The 14,070-nt window shown below is 41.2% G+C and overlaps 1 protein-coding gene across 2 annotated transcripts in view; it reads right to left on the bottom strand.

The window, feature by feature from the left end:
* Nucleotides 1-14,070, bottom strand: part of LOC119116500 (ERC protein 2-like) — a 97,752-nt gene that overhangs the window by 35,961 nt on the left and 47,721 nt on the right. The window lies entirely within an intron of this gene.

A 14,070-nucleotide genomic window follows, 5' to 3' on the forward strand; every position in this document is an offset into this window, starting at 1 on the left:
GCTATTACAGGAAGACTTTATACAAGATTTTAGTGTGCCTCTATTGGTGAGGTTAGAGGACAATGATCTTGGATGAGAGAGCCAGTCTCACAATCTCTGATTGATGGTGTTGCACTCAGGACATTCAAGTTGTTACGCAACAAACCCACCAAAGGATGCTCTATGGACCTTGCTTTGTACACACGAGGTTTCTTCTTTGTTTCCCAAATTTGTTCTTATAGGGATGTTTTTCCTTGCTCTGTTTTGTTATTTTGACCACGGGATGGCATTGATCAGTGTCAACTGTTGGCCTGTGAAGCCATTTGAGACTCTTTTGCGATTAAGCGCTATTGAAATAAACTATCCATACAACCATCCATCCATTTTCTACCACTCCGGAAGAAAGCCTACTTTGATGGTGAGTGTGCCAGTGGCTAGTGATAAATATCAAGCTTAAGAAGGGATTCTAGCTTGATTAATTATAGTAATCAAGGGTTACCTTTTATTACATTTGAACAAATAGAATCACATCAGTTGACAAATGTGACTGACGGGGCTGCGACAAGAAACGTCTACTGATGGATGCGGTGTCGGTTGCAACTGGGTCCAAATCCAAAGTTTTTTTTCTTTCTTTCCCAGTCGTGTTTACACGAATGGGGTCGCTGGTGGATTTTCCTGCAATCCAAAACCTTAGTAATAGTTCTAAATTATATATGCTCGCAGACAAAAAAACAGCATCTGTTGATGATGAAGCCGTAACCTCCTTGACGGAGGTAATCAGGACCATGTCAATGGAAGGTAATGTGTGGCTTGAGTTTAGTGAAAGAGGAAGAGCGAGGGCACATTCAAATTGCACTTTGGGCTCAATTAAAAATTGACCTGCATTGGAGTGTTTTTATTCCATGATTTAAGTCCCCGCAGTAATAACTCAATTGCAAAAATAAACACACTGAGCCCCGACTAAAGTCTCGCTGGCCCGGGACTTTACATTTGGTGTTTTTAGTACAATTATCCTTGCGCCGCATCTGGATTCTCCCATTCAAGACCATTAATAGGCCGCTGTGTGTTTGTGTGCGCTCACATGGTTACTCCCATTCGTGCCAGTATTTGTGTGCGCATGGGTGTGTGTTCTGACATGTGGATCGGCGCGGCTAATCACACCATTAATCACGCAGTGGCTCTGACGTGACACTTTTCGTCTCCCCACACCTTGGCTGTTATTCCTTTTACTGCTCACTGTAATGGGAACGCGCACAAACGCGCGCACATACGGAGCTACGTTGCACTGGCCCATGTGCTTTCAAGTGAAACCCAGCCAGCACCAGACCACGTTTCAATAATGTGCCGGTGTCGTTAAAGTTTTACAATCTGAAAATGTTTGAGTAAATATGAGTAACTCAAGCCGTGGAGACTATTCGCTACTAAATGGTCATCAAGAAAGACTGGTGGAATGTACTGTACAAAATTTTAGCTTTACAGTGCTGCGGATTTCAGAATCCAAAATGGCTTTAATCTTTTTTAAATGAATGATGGGCAAAAGCTAATTGCCAGATTCAAACTCTTGAACGACCCAAAGTGCCTTCATTTCATCTAGCTCATCTTTCTATATTTTCTGCATTTGAGCACAATTTAAAAGGTTTATCAACTCAAAATTTGAGAGGATTTATCTCCATACCAAATCTATTATTCTATTCAGCAATCCAGCCATGAGACTCACGTTGTGGAAGGCAAAAGAAAACCATGAGGTTAAAGCTTCGCAGTTTTGAAAGATAAGTTGATCTTATCGGAAAACTCGTCCCCAAAACACAGATCCGTCTTTCTGACCTCCACTGAGTCGATTCATTTAATATCGCTACACAGCCGTAGCTCAAGATGTCTTTTAAATGGCTTGTAAAACGAAAAAAGAAAAACGTTTTTTACCAGTTAAAAATAGGTTTATTACAAAAAAGAAAATCATGATGTCATGCGTGTAACAGCTTGACTATAACACATCTGGACCTTGTAAAGATTTAAGCGCATAGGGTTCATGCCCAAGCTCACTCTCTGTAGAATTGCATTTGTTTCGTTATTGATTGACCCCGCGGACCCTCTGAGACGGACCCCAGAATCAACGGCTGCCCTGTCCCCTCCAGTTTGTAAATGAGCTCAGCAGATTACAGCGCTGTGGGGTGCACTCACAGAGATCCTGTCGGGCTACGCTGACTGATGTCTTCCTAAAACAATAAAAAGGATCATTATTATGATTAGCCAGCCAATAAACTCAATGAATGTGTGTCCACTGAATGCATGTGATGATTTGCCCTTTGAATCAAACTAATTTGAATGACCATTTGGCCTCCAATATAAGGAAGAAAAAAAAACATCATGAGGCTGACACACAAGACAAATGCTAGCATTTTTTTTTTTAAAGTTTGGTCTCACTCTCTGTTCATTTTACAATTAGCGTGTCGTTGACCAACAATGGATGATCTTCATTTCCTTTCCCGAAAAAAAGGGTGACGATGAAATGTTGTTGTCATGACAACCGCATGATCGATCTTAATAAAAGTCAGACCCTGTGCACTCAAAAGTCATAAGGCACTGTAATAAGAGACGAGATAAATCCTGCTGCAGAGCCTTCAGAATTACAATATTATTATTTTTTTTAGTCCGTTAGATAAAAGCTATTGGGTAAAAAAGTAAGCATGGCTGAATGTACAAGGTTTTTTAAGCATGCATGCAAGTCCCCAAAATGGCCGGCATATACTGTAGCTATGACTGACATCTTATTTATAGGGGGGGTGGAGGTCTTAGTTCAAGTACAACATGTGATTCCAATTGAACTTTAATGGGCCCAGGACATATTGAGACCCTCGGCATCTACATTGGTGGGAGATGGATGGTTTGAGTACATGACCGTGTGACGGGAGGTGAAAAGAAAGGGAGTCGGAGAGGTCAGAAATGGAAAGAAAATATAGACAAGGTAAAGAAAAAAGGGAGGAGGGAGATTTGAGGTAGGGGTGGTATTGAGGACAAAAGGATGACAAATGAGGAGATAGGTGGAGGAGATGAAGACACCGTGGCTTGTGGAATTGCTTTTGACAGATGTCACAAGGTAAATTGGAAAAAATGATGGTTAGGAAAGAGCCAAACAAACTGAATAAAATGTTCAATATTATTCAAATATCCAGGACATTGGATGGGAGTAGAGGAGTGAAAGAAAATTTAAATGTACCGATTTAAGAGTCCGAGGCTCTCCTAAATCAGCACCGCGCTCTTCACGTTGTTTTTCCTTGGCGTCACAGTTGAGGGAGATGTGTTTATAATTCGTGTTATGACTTACTTGGAATTATGAGTGTGGAGAGTCAGCCGGACAGAAACAGATGCGTTCATGGGATGCCCCAGGGAACCATCAATACCGCCCCTGAGATCGGCACACTTTAGCTTGTCTGTGTGCACGTTTGCGCTTTCATGTCTTCCATGAAACTGTGATGTATTCCTTCGGCAAGATCACGGGGAGCCTACTAATATCACTTCTCAGAACATCCATTATAAGCTCCTCTAGTTTGTGATCAAGACTCCGCTGCTTAACTATCCAGCTCTGCTGAGACATTCCATGGAGATTTTATGGCCATTCCTTGATTGCAAGTGTGTGAAGCTGCAGCGTGGGCTGCTGGCGGTGTAATGGTGGCTTGAGGGACGGTGTAACTAATCAGTCGGCCTGTGGTGAGCACAAGCAGAGGACATGAGAAGGGACACGGTTGACTGACACTATTATTTATAGACCATACCTTGGCCAACAGAAGAACTCAAGTTTTTTTTTTCTATTCGGTCTCATTTGAAATCCATGCCCCTATGCTAGCCTCGTCCTTGCTAGTGCTAAGCTAGCTAGTCACTCAGGTCCAGCCAGAATCTACGTTTGCAAACTTCCTTTCGATTGTTGCTAGAATGGCGCGAGACGTTAAAAAGCAAAATATTGTTGGGACGGGGTTGGCCAGATAAATACAAGTATTTCATCAAGTTATTCGTCAGATCCAAGTAAGTAAGCCCTGTTAACATATTATATATATACATATATATTACTCATTACTATATATAGTAATGAGCAATTATTACGTAGTAATCCAGTGCCTCAGACAAGAATGTTAGCTCCCAAGAAAAATCCATGACAACAGATGGTTCCCCCAGAACTCGGCCAGTTTGTGTGTGTTTTCACTTCACTATTAAAATATACAACCCACTTACTCCACTCACTCCCACTCCCTCACTGGTGCTCTGACCGACTGGTCTAATTGAAAGGGTATGTATCAGTTTTACAGCAACAAGAGGGAAAACATGAGGGGACAAAAATCAACAAATCTGCCAAAAGTAGCCAAATGTTTAGAGTGGAAGCAGGGACGAGGAGAGGTGGCTGACTGCTCCCAGAGATGAGCAGGACCAGACGGGCCACCGGGGCATTCCAGGGGGGGAAGTAAGATAGAGAGACACAAACACAGAGCGGGACCAGGTGGCCTTGTGTGTACGAATGCAGATTAACGACACAGCGAGTGCTTTCTAACATTTGTCCCAAACTAAACTATTGGGTTCAACGATTGACAATATTTATCATACACACCAAGATATACGGAAGCACTTTAAGAACAATTCAATGTGTTTAAATGGAGGGGGAAAACAAACAAATGTGAGATTAAAGGATCAATATAAATGACAAAAATACATATATAGATAACAGATGGATGTTGGAAAAAAACAATATGCTTTGCTTGACCTGTTCTATTTGAAAGGCACAGCTAAATAAAAACTGAATGGTGCCAAATGTGATAATTGCGTGGACTACATTTGAATATCACCGTATCCTGCTTAAGTTTTAGGGTTCAATTTAGTTGAAGGCAAAGTAATGATACAAACCACAGTATGTCCAAAAGCAGTAAGACAACCAAAAAGTGCAAGATAAAAAAATAAAGAGAGGCTAGTAATTTCTTCCAACTATCATATCCAACATGCAAGACAAGGGCAAGACGCAACATAATACTGTAATTGTCAAACAGCAAAAGTGTTGGTAGGTTTATTTTTACACTGGGGACAGAGCCAGGTTGTCTATGTTCCTCATGGCGAATACATCCTGAATCTGACTCCATCATCTGAAGCAAAAATGTCAAGATCGCGATAGTGATCTTGAAACGCAAATAAGCGTAAAACCCAAAGCTGGTGCTTTTATTATACAGCAACTCTCGCTTCCAGGTTCATTGTATCACCCTTAGAGGATCAGCCAAGGCTTGGGTGTATGTAAACCTGCATAAATAAATCGAGAAATCTTGGTTGGACACCAGGGAAGTGAAGCTTCTGGCAGTAACCCCCCGACTTCCTAGAGAGACTGCCTTTTACATCAATTCACGTACAGCATACATTATAATGTTTTTGTATTTCAGTCTAAATTGAGTATAGCTGTCAAAGTAATAATACGCAAGACGTGTAATGAATACACATACACAAGGGCAACAAGTACAATCTTCAATTTTGCATCATTTCTAATCAAATATAGTACTTTCAAATTCGATCTCAACCGGTAAGGCCATTGAACTGAAACCAAGATTTAGTATCACTCTTCTTTGACAGCCAATAAAAATTCCTTATTCATCTGTGTCAATGACAAAGAAAGAAACAAACGGAAAAAACGCCTCATCTCACCTTGGGCCTTTTTCTTGCCCGATATTCTGATCCATGGTATCCAGAGTGGGTCAAAATATTAAGTTGAAAGAGGTTATACAAACACGTTGAAACAGCAATCCTTGGTCTAAGTATTACCCTGAAGCCTTCAATTACCCTCCTTGCTTTCCTTGCTTGCCATTCCTCGAGCCTTTTCCTATTTTGTGCACATTGGTCATCTAACTGCAGCTTGGGAATCTTCTGAGAACTCTTGACATGAGGCCAGAAAGCCTAGAAATATAATGTGAAAAAAGCCCAACCTGGAGTGGTGCCATGACAGAAGCACGCAGACCTTCACTAAAATTGCACGTGTTTGCACATAGACGACAAAAGACCGGTCCGGACTCCCGAATCCTCAGTGTGTTCTCGGAGCTCCAATTGTAGGACCTGGCAGCGGACCGCAGTCGAACCACAGCCTACATGCTGTGGGATGGGAGGCCACCACACTTATTTCCTGGGGCCACTGTGACATACACAACAACACGCACACAAATTTCTGGCCGCATGTTCACCAATTTCTTAGATAACACTATCCTGACAATGTAATTCTTGTTTAGTTTAAAAAGTGGTTTGAGGTAAACGGACAGATCAGTATCTGGGTTTTACCGTATGAAAAACATCCCAGGCAATCCTTGTCAAGCGAGGTTATGTAACCAACGGATGTGGTCATCAGAACACAAGCTAAGTCTTTGCTTCGTGTGTATGGATGCAGATGGGGGACAACACTGCACACTGTCCTTTGGCCTGGATTAGAATCTGTATGACTGTTTTACTTGGACCTCCTACAATCAATAGGCTCTACTTTCAGTTAAAGATGATTCCAACAAAAGTCTCAATGGGACACATCAAGCAATTTCTGATTCAAATTCAATGTTGATAATGATATAACCAGGTAGGGGGAAAATAAATAGCAATATGCAATAATTAATTTATGTGAATCTCAGCAGTACTGACGTTTTCCAAAGATGACTTCTACAAATCAACAAACGCTTCAATAAAGTGTCTGTCTGTCTGTCTGTCTGTCTATCCATCTAGTATCTATCTAGTATCTATCTAGTATCTATCTAGTATCTATCTAGAATCTATCTAGAATCTATCTAGAATCTATCTAGTATCTATCTAGTATCTATCTAGAATCTATCTAGAATCTATCTAGAATCTATCTAGAATCTATCTAGAATCTATCTAGAATCTATCTAAAATCTATCTAGAATCTATCTATCTAGAATCTATCTAGAATCTATCTATCTATCTATCTATCTATCTATCTATCTATCTATCTATCTATCTATCTATCTATCTATCTATCTATCTATCTATCTATCTATCTATCTCCCAATACTTTAAAACAGCCTGTGAGCGCCTGTGTTGAAGTGCATTATAGTGAAAAGGTATCTCTAATATTAGACCCTAGCGGCAAATCCTATAGACTCCATTTCAGTAAAAAAAAAAATCATTAATAAGGCCCACGAAAATTCTTACTGCACATCAATTCAACGCATCGTAAAAGTGTCTTTGGAGAAATGCCTCCAGCTAAGAAAAGGGAATGCCATTACTCGAGTATGTGCACCTACATGTGCGGTGCATTCGACGCAAAGCATCTTTACCCGCTCTGTTTGGAGATGAGGCCATAAGAACGGTGCATCATGTTTATAGACTGCGACACAAACACACTCTGACCACATACTAACTTATATAGACTTCATTAAGTCGGCTTGACAGCATGAGCATTCAAAGCTAAGAATGAAACTGAGAAAAAACTGCAATAAAGAGGCAGATGTGAAGAGGCAGACGTAGGGCTTCACAAACGCACGCACACAGAGGATGAGATCAGGGTGATGATTAGAGGAGCGCTAACCAGGTCTGGGCAGGTCTGCTGTATATTTAAACAGATCAGGGAGGATCATAGGATCAAAGAGTAACGTGATTAGCACTTGGTCTTTTAATGAAAACTCACTATGACTTCAACGTCAATAGAAATAGAAAAAACACTTGGAAAGAGTCACATAGCCAAGTGCGAGCGAGTGAAATCTCAAACACGTTAACTCATTATAGAACATGCACAAACACACACATGCGCACACTCAGACAGTCACTCTGCTCTATAATCTGAGTAATTTATATGTAGGTGGTGCAGACAGATCATGCCCCCGGTGCACTCGGTCTTGTCATTGCGATTTGCTTATTCGGTGTGAATTCCTAACAGAGACATAGTTGCAGTTATAAGTATAGTTATAATAAATATGGTTCATGTGAAAACGATTCAAAGCTTTACTTACTGGAACACACTGTGTCTTTTTATATTTTACAGGAGAATAAAAATTACAGCTGAGGCAGCAAATTCACGCGCACGCAAGCATGAAGCGGCCAAAGTATGTGCCTTGTAATCACAAGTGCAAACGCCGGTCGACATTTCTGAAATGAATTTCGCGATGTCGCAATGTCGGCAAACGTGCATGAATATAAACGTGCGCGGAGACGACGTAAACTCAGAGTGACTCAACTGTCGAGCACTCAGCCGCTCCTCCTGCACACACCTGTTCCAGCTCATGTCTGGTTTCTAATAAAGAGACCGGTAGTTTGCATGCCACTGACAGAACCGCTGATTTCCACCTTGATAACAAACGCGAGCCAAGCAAGCTCCTTGGGTGGGTTACATCACAGTTATTTTAACAATGCCTTCCACTTCGGCTTTCTGCTGGCCGTGGTTACATAAAGGAACATTTGTTTATGCTGCCAGGTCGGTACTGTTGAGTGGAGGCTATTTCAGGAGAGGGGTTTCCATTAAGCTATTGTTATATGAAATTTCAAGGAGTTGTGAAAATCCTGAATGGATTTATGACAAATCAAAAGACAAAACTGCAGTCTCATACATCATCACTTTTTTCTCTTTGATGCAAAGATTGATGTTGATACTGACAGTGTGTGAACTTGCATGCCAGTTTGATGCAAGAAACAAAGCCACTCCTTCCTTTCTGCTCACAATTTCTGCTTTGCATCGCACATATTTAATGGTTTTGAAAAATATCCAGAGTATTTGGGGATTTCAGTTCCTTAGTTGTGGTGGTCTTCTGGGGATTTTCAAACTCAAAATTGGACACCCCAAGACAATGATGGGTCAGGATTGCGCAATCTCCCTAATAGGGCCCCTACTACCAGGCATTTTTTTTGTGGGTGCGGGGGTCACTGTGTTTCTTCTTACCTGGAAACATAACTTTGATCCAAAAAGTACAAAGATGTGACCAAATGACTGTCGGCAACAAACATGTACAACATCAATATTTATGATAAATAGTTGTTTTAACACTATACTATTAAAGTTTAAAGCGAAAGTAAAATCATTTTCTTTACCACAATATGTACTATGTGCCCCCACAAGTCTAAACATGCCATTCTGGTTAGTATTCCATTTGTGGAATATGAATTAAGCAGAAAAATCCACGCATTTTTATCAATCTCAGGGGGAGGCCATCTTGTCAACTGTAAATGACATCACATTGGCAAAGAGCACGAAGATGGTTGTTATAAAACATTCTGTTTGTCTGTGACCAAGTGTGTTTGACATTTTAGCTAATTGTGTGTTTCCATGCACCCATGTTTATGTTTATTGTGCGCTAATCTGAAATACCAGGACACTGATGTCAGCAAACCAAAGCTCTCTTAGTCTAACAAACAAACCGCGCTAGGAACACCTCAATGATACATTGAAATTATTTTCTGACTTAATTTTTGCCCGAGGTGTCTTGCTATTGGTGTCGGCGGAACCATGAAAGACTTCAGTACGGTTCACCGCTGTGTGTGTGATTGTTTGCTCTGGCAGAGACTCTTTTGCTGGTTATTGGTTACATTGGACATGCTCAAACAAAACCAAGCACACAACAGGAGCAGGGAGCAATTAGGAATTGCTATAGTACGTAATTACTGCTAGCCATCATTTAGTTTGCGATCCTCTCTTCTGCACATCCTGTGTGGTATCACGCTCTTCTGTTTAAGTCATCGTTTCAGTTTTACGTGGGCCTTGGGCGGGCACATCAACTCGCAAGGCAAAAAAGACGAAATGATAGCCGGCAGGCTAAGCCCTGAATAAATACATATTAGCAAAGGCTTAGCGCAGATCTGGGTGGGCCGTGCGTCTTCATTCCATACAGTCATGGGGACAAATATGTCTGCAGCTACATTTTCTTTGTATTTTCCCCATCTGACCACCTGTAACGTTTCCTAGCTGGAAAAAAATATCAGCTAACTTCATTAACTCTGAACTAAGGTTATATGGAAAGCCACATACGGTAGCCTTGACTAAGTATGGTAGAACGACTGACTCAAACAATCCATGTGACTGGAAGAAACAGGATTGGATCCATTAAGTAGAGGCGGGAGGCATCTGGTGGATCAAACAATTTTTGAGGCAAAGGGAGGATGTATTGTACTTTTGTTGATAAGACGTTTATACCAAGCACTTTGAGGTCATAACGTTTCCATAGCTTATTAAAAAAAGGACATAGTAAAAAATTCTTAAGATCTTTCATATTTTGGGGAGCTTGGATTTATGTGCGTCAGCCCCACCCCCAAAAAATGAAAAAAAAAACAGGCTAGACAAGCTTATGCTGTCCATAAATGATAATGACATCCTTTCACGCCAAAGACAGACAGCAGAACAATGAAGATGAGATCCTGTTCCAATCAGGACCCCCCCCCCACCCCCCCGAAGGCTAAGTAGAGAGTGACGATATCGCACGACATCTTGCTTGGCCTGCATGTGTGATGCGGATCTGTTTCAAATTAATGTGAAAAAGAAAAGCGATAAATCCCATCTGGGTCACTCTGAGTATCTCTTCAGTGCCCGCTGAAAGACATTTGACTGGATCTCCTCCTACCTCTCCCAATGTGACACAACACCTTGTGACTGGGACATTTCGGTATGCATGCTGTGCAAGAGGTCAAGGACATGACAGACTTGTTCTACACGTGAATGGAGTCTGGTGGAGTTCTTTAGGTGTGTGTGTTTCTGTTGGGGGGGTATGTCTGTATCACTTGTATACCAACATTGGCGGAGCTTCTTTTTTTTTTTTTAAATGTACCCTAACAATTCTTCAGAAAACACATTAAGATGTATTGTATGTTCCTATTGAATATGGGTGGAAATGTTGAAAAATATTCCTCTAAATATCAGAAAATACCCAAAAAGTATCTGGCCTGGCACATGTCACGGGGGGTTGTGCCCTTGTGGCTTGCCTTTTAGTGCCGCCAGTGTATACAAGTAAAGTTAATGAGAGCCATCTGGCCTACAAACAAATTCTTAAATTTTTGGTTTGCTGGTGTCACAAACGTTATAATGTTTATTTTTCTAAACAGACCATCATATTAAACTATGACTGAAGTGGAATGAATGAAATGTACTGTAAAATGGACTCACATGACGATAATATTGACAGTACATGTGTATATTGTACAAATTATTAAGTTATGCGCCAATTATGGCTTGCCCATTCACATTTGGGAACTTCAATTTGTAAATTTGTCAGGTGGCCGCATATCGTAGTAGGTTTACCCTTCTTGTATCCACCTTTTGTAGCTCGGCTGTTACACGCACACGCACGTACGCGTGCATACACATGTGGTCTTTATGGGCTAGCTAATGGAGCTATGCTCTTCCTGCCTCTGTGATGTGGTTTACTGTTGTTTGATGTGCTCAGGAATCCAGCATAGGAGAGCACTCCAGCCCGATCTTATCACGTAAAAGCCCTTGCAATGGTAGAAGACACTCAACGTGCTTTTTTTTTTTTTTAACTTAATAGAAATCAGTGTGCATGTAAGGTTGTGTGTTTGTGAGAGCCTGTGTGTGCGTGTGCACATGTGTGCACCATTTCTTCTAATTCAATCAAGTGTAACCCAAAGCCAAATACACACATTTGATTTTTGTAAATGCTGAACTCGGAGACCTGTGTATAGAATAAGGCAGTGAGTGCCAGGGAGTGTTGTGTTGTAATTCAATACATTTTGTCAAATTCAGTGAATATCTGCACTCAACACGCATCTGTGTGCGCACCGAGCGGGTTGGGGGGGCGGGGTGTATTCCTTCATAGCTTTGTAACAAATAGACAAAGTGGCTCGGATAAAGCCACACTACTATTTTGACAACCTTTGAGACATACTTGCAGCCTAAAATTGCCACAGGACAATAAATGGAAATAATGTGTGGCTTCACATCCCAGGATAGATTGTTTGGCAGAATCCCACAAATTCAATTTGCTGCTTCACTAGAACCATAAGACCAAACTTTTGAGGTTTTTCCAGTATAATATCAATTGTAAGCTCTAACCAGTGGCGTGCAAAGCATGCTACATGCCTGGAGTGACAAAACAATTTTGATGCCCCAGAATTATTATCATATATTTTTAAACGTTTTATTATGAAGTAATGGAGTTACACAAAAGTTTTGCACAAATGTTGTCCATTGTTTTCCAAAATACAAGCAGATGTTTGCACAAATCTTATTTTGATTTAACACAAAGGTAATCTGTCTTCTTTCATGAACTTTTTTTTTCTTACTGCCTTAAGTGTTTGTAGGAGATGGCAACCTTATTCAGCACACAGTCTGGGTTTTTTTTCATCTACAGCCAGGATGCCAAGCTATTGTCTCTTCTCACACTGTTTGGAACCATATTCGTCTCTGGAGGACATCCGTCTTATTTTCCAAGTGGTGACCAGTCCTTTTTCTCCACACATGAAGGCCACCTCTGTCTTACTGATGCATTTTTTAGAACGAAACCATTTGCTTCAAATAAATGTTTTGTTCCTTTCCCGTGTGATTTTATTTTCTTGTAACATAATTTTTTTTTTCTCATGGTAAAAACTGGCACTGGCATGCAAAACAAACTCATTTGGCGCTTGCTTTGTGTGCACATAAACACGTTTAATGCACATCAGAACAAATCCGTATACTTGCTCAGGCTGTTTCCTGTCACTGTCGAGAAGTGCGTGATGATAATTACAGTTTGGATCCGCATCCATAAATTAACCAAATCAGACACACGTTCGAAATCCAAAAAGAGCCAGCGGCTGCTGCTGAGTGGGTGGCAGTCCGCTCCGCCATTCTTCTCAATTAAAACCTCATGGGAAGGTGCAACGACATGTACTGTATCGTCATAGTAACCGTGTTTTGAAAGCAGGTTCCATGGTAACATATTTAGAAAACATACACATTTGGGTCACCATATAAAAGAATCTCGATGGCACTTGGTCAAGGACAAAACTCATTCCAGCATCTGATTCATCTTCCAATGAATCCAAACCAAATTGACCACTTTCAAAGAAAAGCCGCCGCGCTTTTCACCTCTCACACCTTTATTGTGCATCTCAAAACTAGATACATTAGCCTGGAAATGATTAAATAACACCTTTACTCTAACAACAAAGTAAGAATGTTAGATGTTAATTAGAGGTTTTTTTTAATAAGTATTCAGAGAAAAACACGCTCAAGGATAGACAAACCCGAAATCAGGTGTGTGCATGTGTGTTTGTGTGTGGATACAAACCGCAGCGTGTGAATATGTGCCAGTAAGCTCTACTCGCTCACTATGCCTGGGTAGAGAAACATTTTATTCACCCATTATGGTAAACCGAGCTGGCATTTCTCGAAGCCACCATTTTAAATTGCTGCTTTACAACTCAGCACATTCTACGACATTACACACCCAGCTGTGCCAAAGTCTCTCGTTGGCATCCATGATGTAACTCGCTCATCGTGCATACATTCAGCGATTTTCAAATCAGATTTAAAAAGCCACTAGTGGGCATTCACTTAAGAGGCCCTCTTCCTGTGACCCCCCTTTTTTCTAAACTGACTCCCAACTTCCTTCTCCTAATTCCATCAGTGACCTCGAGGGCTGGACTGCAGTTTAGGAGGCCATCACTGGTCACCTCTGGGTGCTGTGTCCTGGGCTGGTTCTTTATGGCTGCGGGGCCTCGCTGCCTAATCAATTGCGCACTCATGTGCACACACAAACACGAGGCTTTCAGTCAATTAGCCTGGAGATTTACACAACCGTGCAAACCTGGGGGTGTTAGTCTCCCAAAAAGCCAATCTGATTAAGCCGACTGAAGACTTGTACACCAGCCAAATAACACTAATTAGCTAGTTGGGTGTGTGTGTGTGTGTGTGTGTGTGTGTGTGTGTGTGTGTGTGTGTGTGTGTGTGTGTGTGTGTGTGTGTGTGTGTGTGCCTTTGCGAGGGACACTAATTAGCGGGGCTAGTGTGCCTACTTCTCAACTTCCTCAGGACCATTTCCTGGGATAGTAATTATTAGGTACGTGTGATAAATTCCAGGCCTTCTTCGAGCCTTCAAGAGATAGATCAGTGGAGTGAGAGAGTGCCAAACAAAGACGAAAGCATTCAACAGCAAAAGT

The sequence above is a fragment of the Syngnathus acus genome, chromosome 2 (assembly GCF_901709675.1).
Source record: "Syngnathus acus chromosome 2, fSynAcu1.2, whole genome shotgun sequence".
Lineage (NCBI taxonomy): Eukaryota > Metazoa > Chordata > Actinopteri > Syngnathiformes > Syngnathidae > Syngnathus > Syngnathus acus.